The sequence below is a fragment of the Peromyscus maniculatus genome, chromosome 4 (assembly GCF_049852395.1).
Source record: "Peromyscus maniculatus bairdii isolate BWxNUB_F1_BW_parent chromosome 4, HU_Pman_BW_mat_3.1, whole genome shotgun sequence".
In the NCBI taxonomy this organism is placed as follows: Eukaryota; Metazoa; Chordata; class Mammalia; order Rodentia; family Cricetidae; genus Peromyscus; species Peromyscus maniculatus.
Window position 1 is genome coordinate 9,670,547 of NC_134855.1, and position 6,628 is coordinate 9,677,174.

At 52.4% G+C, this 6,628-nt stretch overlaps 1 long non-coding RNA gene across 2 annotated transcripts; it reads left to right on the forward strand.

Moving 5' to 3' along the window:
- Positions 1 to 401: 401 nt before the first annotated feature.
- Positions 402 to 4,736, forward strand: LOC121828596 (uncharacterized). 2 transcript variants are annotated; one of them, XR_006071016.2, is made up of 4 exons: positions 402 to 1,017; positions 1,983 to 2,105; positions 2,670 to 4,049; positions 4,587 to 4,736. It is a non-coding gene; the product is annotated as an uncharacterized LOC121828596 (long non-coding RNA). The 2 variants fall into 2 exon arrangements; XR_013050414.1 differs by having other exon boundaries at positions 2,670 to 4,736.
- Positions 4,737 to 6,628: the final 1,892 nt, after the last annotated feature.

The window sequence follows — 6,628 nt, forward strand, 5'->3', positions numbered from 1 at the left end:
CCCAAGCTGGTCCTCCTCAGAGAAGCCCCACCCTGGATCCCAGGGCTCTGAGGCTGGAGGAGTGCTCAGGCCTGCGGGCAGCCAGAGAGTCCTTCACCGGGGCGTCTCATTTCAACCCCAAGGCAGCCCCACAAAGAAGGCAACGTCAGTCCCCATTGTACCCGCAGTGGAAAGGTCCTAGCCTTTGTTAAGAGAAGGTGCTGGAGGCAGAGCCAAGTCTCCTGCCCCTGATGCTGAACGGTCTCTAGAAAAACAGAACAAACCATCCCGGCAAGGCAGGAGTGAGTGAGAGAGGGAGAAAGGAGGGTGGGGGATGGGGACTGTGCTCTTGGAGGTTTTTTTTTTTTTTTTTTTTGCATAGTCTCACCATATAGCTTTGGCTGGCCTGGAGCTCACAGAGATCCACCTGCCCTCTGCCTCCGGAGTGCTGGGATTAAAGGTGTGCACCACCATGCCCCGCCCCTTGGGTTTTGAGGGATGAACAAGAGTTCCTCCCCAGAGATCAACTGAGAAAAGACTGATCCAGGCAGAGAGAACGGACACTGAGTCCCAGAGGGAAGGACCTTCCCTGAGGGTCTAAACCTCCAGCCACTGGCACAGATGGAGATCTCTGCCAATTTCTGTTCAGTGGCTGAGGAGGTAGGCACAGAGCTGAGGTCTGAGCAGGCTCACCCAGTATTTGTGGGTTCTGGGGCCTGGTCCCTTGCTCTGAGGAGGGGAATGTGGAATGCAGATTCCTGGGCTCCAAGGTGACTCAGGAGACCACCCTCCCTGGGTGGCTCTGTTTTAACCATGCAGACAGGGCTGCGGAGTCCCCTGTGGTGGTGGCCAGAGTCCAGGGCAGGAGTTGGAGACACGTGGACACATGGGTTTGCTGCAAGGATGGACAGTGAGAAGACCTGGAGGTGCAGGGGACCACATGGCAGCCAGGACCGCAGAGGCCTCCGAATTCCCTCGGAAAAAGAATCCATTCCCCACACCCACTTCAGCTAAGAACACAACCGGTAGCAGAGCAGGGTCAGCAGTCCCTGTGGCCTGTCTGTCTGTCTGTCCCTCTCTATCCTGGTGGACATCCTGAGCTTGGATCCTGTTCCTTCTTCACTGTGTGACCTAAGCACATGATTTTTATTTCTGTTTTTTGTTTGTTTGTTTGTTTTGTTTTCTTTTTTCTTCTTCTTTTCCAAGACACAGTTTCTCTGTGTTCTTTGGCTGTCCTGTAGACCAGGCCTCTGCCTCCTGAGTGCCGGGGTTAAAGGTGCCAATACCGCCCAGCAGTATATTTCTAAGATTCTATTGTCTTATTGTCAGCTGGTTTGTGTGTGTGTGTGTGTGTGTGTGTGTGTGTGTGTGTGTGTGTGTGTTTGTGCTTCTGTGGGTGTACACGTGTAGTGCATTTACATGGAGACCAGAGCTCGAGGCTGGATGTCCGTCTCACTCAGTCATGTCCTGATGGCCTTTTCCGTGGGTGCTGGGGATTAAATTCATGGTCTCACGCTTAGGCAGCAAGCGTTTTACAGACTAAGCTGTCTCCCCAGCCCCAACCTTCTTTCTTTCTCTCTCTCTTTCTTCCTTTCTCTCTTCCTTCCTTCCTTCCTTCCTTCCTTCCTTCCTTCCTTCCTTCCTTCCTTCCTTCCTTCCTTCCTTCCTTCCTTCCTTTTTTTCTTCCTCCTCCTCCTTCTCTTTCTTCTTTTGAGACAAGGTCTCACTGTGTAGCCCTGGCTGTCCTGGAACTCACTCTGTAGCCCAGGCTGGCCCGCCTCTGCCTCTCAAGTGCGAGGATTAAAGGTGTGCACCACCGTGTTCATCTCAAGCCCTGACATTCTTGACCATTCTGAGCTAATGCCCTCTCCAGAGGCAAAAAGAAAACTCCTCCCTCCAAGAACTTATTGATCTATTTTAAGGTTAACGAGGAGAGGGTGGAACACAGAGTGGCCCTCTCTCATACACCCCCTCCCACACCCACACCCACACCCCCGCCACAGACTCTGGGGAGCTCAGGGGCAGCTACAGAAGATTCTCGCTGGACTTTCTCATGTGTGACTCACCAGGCTCCTCCATGAGGGCAAGCTGACTCACCGAGGACAGTCTGCTGTTTGTCTGTCTAAGTAAGTAGTGTACACCTCTGATTCACAGAGAGTCATTTTTACATAAAACCTGAGGCTTAGGTGGAGGTGACTGGCTTTTCAAAAAATGCAGTTTTCAAGACGAACAGAGCTTGGGAGAAAGTTCAGCTCCCTACACCGTGTACAAAGCTGCACACAGAAGCTCTCTGGGCTTCACCGGCCAGCAAGTCTAGCCTAACACTAGGCTGTGGGCTTCTGGAGTTTCTTCCAGCCACCCAGTCCATAGCTGTCCCCTCTGGTGCCTTCCGTCATGCTTGTGACAATAGGTACCATCGCCCACGTGGAATGTAGCCCTTAAGAGTAGAGGCCCGGCTGACTGACTTACAGCTCAGACAGTCCATGTGCGTCTTGGAGGCCCCAGGTTCCATTCTTAGAGCACTTGGGTGGGGCTGTGGCCAGCAGTCTCCAGGGGGTGGGGGGAGGGGAGCTGTGCATTAGCCCCGGCTAGCTGGTCCAGGCTTCTTACTAATGGGTGCAAATGCACTTAGTGCTGAGCCTGCAGCCCTGCCGGGGGGTCTGCAGCTTAATGGCTTTCCTGCCAAACAGGAAGAAGGATGGCAGCGTAGCCAGACACACGGCCCAGATGAGACGGACAGACAAGGGCTTACCTCGTCTGGGACACCTCCCTCCTCAGACAAGCCCCTCCCCGCAGGGCCGGAATGGAGACACTGAGACCCAAGGGCTGGAATGGTGACTGGGCACAGATTGCACCAGCACTTTGCAGCGGTGGCCAGTGAGCAGCAGCATGCCCAGACTGTGCCCAGTGTGTGCAGGGTCTCCTTACCCCACAGCTCACTGCACAGCCTCCCCGTCCGCTCCAGTCTCTACGGCCTTAGTCCTGTGTCTCAGGACTGCTATCAGACCCTAATCCTCCCTCAGGCCATTCTTCTGGTTGGATCTGCCCCTGTTGTGTGACAGAACTTCCTGGGGAGACACAACATCCATCCCTGACAGACCAAAGTACGGATACCAACTTGGTGAACCACCGAGCTTAGCTGGGGTTACTTTTGGGAATACGGGTGAGGGGTCACTTAGAGGCGCAGAAATGACTCACAGACAGCTGCATCACCAGGGCCCACCACAGCATGAGTGACAGCTCACAAAGCTGGGAACCTGGAGCACACTGCCTGCAGACAGCTCACAGGCTGGAGAGTGTCTTTCTCGGTGACTCAGTTGGTGTAAACCTCTTCCAGGCAGCTGGTCTAGTCTGAGTCTTCCTAGCAGCTTGTCTTGTTGGAGAGTGACCCTCAGTAGCTTGGCTTGCTTACCTCTTGGCAAGAAGGGACTTAGAGAATCTAGTCAGTTTCAGGGACTTCCTGAACATTTTGAATGTACCTTCCAGCTTAAGCAGCTTCCCTGCAGGATGGAATGTTTCCGTCTTGGAGGAAAGGGATACATAAGAGCATCCCCTGAAGACTTCTCTGAGCCTCTTGTACAGGATGTCCAGGCGCCTTTGAGACCCTGCCCTTGTCTTCCCCAGGACACAAAGCTGCTCCTGCCTCCAGGAGGAAGAGGAGTTCGGGGATCCCAGCAGCCATTGCTGCTGCCCTGAGTGGGCTCACCCAGCCAGCACTGTGAGGAGGGTAGAGGCGAAGGGATGGAGGAGAAGCCAAGCCAGTACGCCAATGCTGTGAGCCTCTGGATCAAACCATGCCTGCAGCCCTCTCCTAGCACTGATTGTTCTGTGACAGGCACCTGTAGTTCCTTCCTGGGTTAGGTTTTCTGTCTTTTGTAAGCAAGGGTGCAAACAGACACAGATGTCACCAGACGGTGGGGGATTGCTATTTTGTATGACATAATGAGGCACGTCTATTGACCGATGTATCGATCTTGTACAGTTGGTGGGCATGCTACAGAACCTGGAGCCCATGAGCTGCTGTGAGCTTGAAGAGCCGTGGGAGCCATGTGGCAGTAATGGAGGAGAAGGTTGGAGTTTAAAAAAAAAAGTCCTCTTTTTTGCATTTAAAAAATGTTTTGAGTGTTAGCAAACTAGCTCAGTGGGGCGAAAATACTTTCTGTACAAGCCTGAAGACTTGAGTTCAATCCCTTGAGCCCTATGGTGGAAGGAGAGACTCCAGAGGGTGGCTCTCTGACACCCACATGTGCACGGGGCATGTCCACCCACCCACCCCTATTTTAATTAGTATGTAAAGAACTAGGATTTATGACAGGGAGGTTGATGCACACCCTTAATCCCAGCACTTGGGAGACAGACAGGAGTGTTGAAGACCAGCCTGGTCCACAGAGCGAGTTCCAGGACAGCCAGAGCCACATCACAGAGAAACCCTGTCTCAGGAGAAGGAGGAGGAGGAGGAGGAAGAAGAGATGGCATGTGATATGTAACTTTTCTGGGGAGACATAATCCAGATGTGTCACCCCAGAAAGAGAATACTGATGATAGCCAAAGAAACCAGCCCACTGAGGTCTCCTCACTGACTAATGGGCTGTTGGGGTTACCTACAGGAACACGGGTGTGCTGTTCATCTTTCTGTCAACTTGACAGAAGCTGGGTTCATGCGGGAAGAGGGAGCCTCCACTGAGAAATGCCTCTAACACACTGGCCTCTAGGCAAGTCTGTAGGCCATGTTCTTTAACAAAAATTGTTTTATTTTATGTGTATGAGTGATGTGTCCACATACACGTATGTGCAGCTCATGCATGTCTGGTGCTCAAGGAAGCTAGGAGTGGGGGTCGGATCCCCGGAACTGGAATTACTGATGGCCATGAACCACTATGTGCGTGCTGGGAATTGTGGGTGGTGATCACATCCCCCCTTTCCGTATCCCCCCCCACCAGACAGAGGGGCTTGTGTGTATAGGAAAACAAGCTGAGCCAGCCACAGGGAGCCAGCCAGTTAACACCTCCATCTTCTCCTCCGCTTCAGGTCCCCTCTCGAGTCCTGCCTTGGTGTCCCTCAATGACGGACGGTTGTAAGGCGAAGCAACCTCTTTCCTTCCCAGTGGTTTATCACAGCGACAGAAACCGAGCTAGGACACTAGGTGAGGGGCTATTTATAGACCCACAGTGACTCTAGGATGACTGCCGCATGAAGGGTCCGACCCAGCCTGGGAGACGACACCCCAAAGCTCTCTCTTGAGCCTTCCCTGCACTCTTCCAGGCAGCCCCACTCACAAGGGCCCTCTTACCCAGCAACCCATTTGACTGCTTGAATGACCTTTGGGAAGGGCCTCATGGATCTTGTAATTTTCTGAGTTTCCTTTTATGTATTTGCTTTAATTATTTATTTATTATTCCCTGTTTTTATTAAAAAATTTTTATTTATGAAAAATTTTATTTATGCGCACGTGCACACCACATGACTGTAGTACCCTCAAAGCCCAGAAGAGGGCATCAGATCCCCGGGAGCTGGTGTTAAAAGGGTTGCGATTTGCCCTGTGTAGGTGCTGGAAACTGAACTCAGGTCTGCTGGGAGAGCAGCCGGCCGGCACTCTTAACCACTGAGTAATTTCTTCAACTGGAACTTCCTGGGCCCCTTAGGCTTTCATGACTTCCTGAGACTTACCGATGGTCCCTCCTCCCCCCTCCCTCCAGGAGAAAATGTTTCAATTTGAAAGAAATAGCTACACAGCACACCACCCCTTCCTCCTTTACATCCCTCTCATCCCGCTCTTCCCAGGTTGTTCCCGGAGCGTTGAGTGGGATGACAGAGACGTCCGGTTTCCTCCATTTCTGTCTGGGTGCCACATCAACTGTCCCTTATTCTCACCCACTTCACTGGTTCTAATTCCCTGTAGCAACCACTACCTACTGTACCAAAGAAGTTTGCCTCCGTGGCTGACACTAATAGAAACAGCATTCTATGGGCATAAACAGGAATGCTTGGAAGGCAAATGTTTGCAGGTCCACCAAATTCACTTAACAAAGGAGCTGTAGTGGCCACGGGCCTTTGTCCTGGCTTGAAAGAAGCGCTCAACATCAGTTCCGTCCTGTGGATCAGCCGTAGAGCCCAGCCAAAGGTAATTGGTTGCACTTTAACTGGCACCACTATTGTACCAGTGGGCACATCTTGTTGGCATGCTGATAGTATACCGTGCAAGGTTCACAGTAGAGCAGGACCATTGGCAACAATTACCCCGCACTAGCCTGCGTACCACCTCCAGCCACACAAAAGCCAGCCAGCAGGAAGGGTGCGTCCAGCTCTGTCCATCTCAATTTCCCCACGTCATGCAACCAAATGTCTTCAGTGATGGGGACTCAGCGCCGAGTCCTGACCGGCAACCGATGGCAGTCACAGCCGCCTGTATAGTTTGGGATGCCCTGGGGACTCCCTGACAAAAAACTTGGAGAGGTCACTCGCCTCTGGCTCTGGGGTTTTCACCCAATAAAAATATGGCTCTTAGGAAGGGCCCCAACTCTCTCGGCCCTTTGTTCAAGCTCTTAGCTGCCTCATAAAGATGGCATCCCACCCCAATCCAACCAGTCAGGAGGAGTCCACGCCTTCCTTAACTCTCTGGTAAACATCAAACACTGCCTCTCTCATGCCC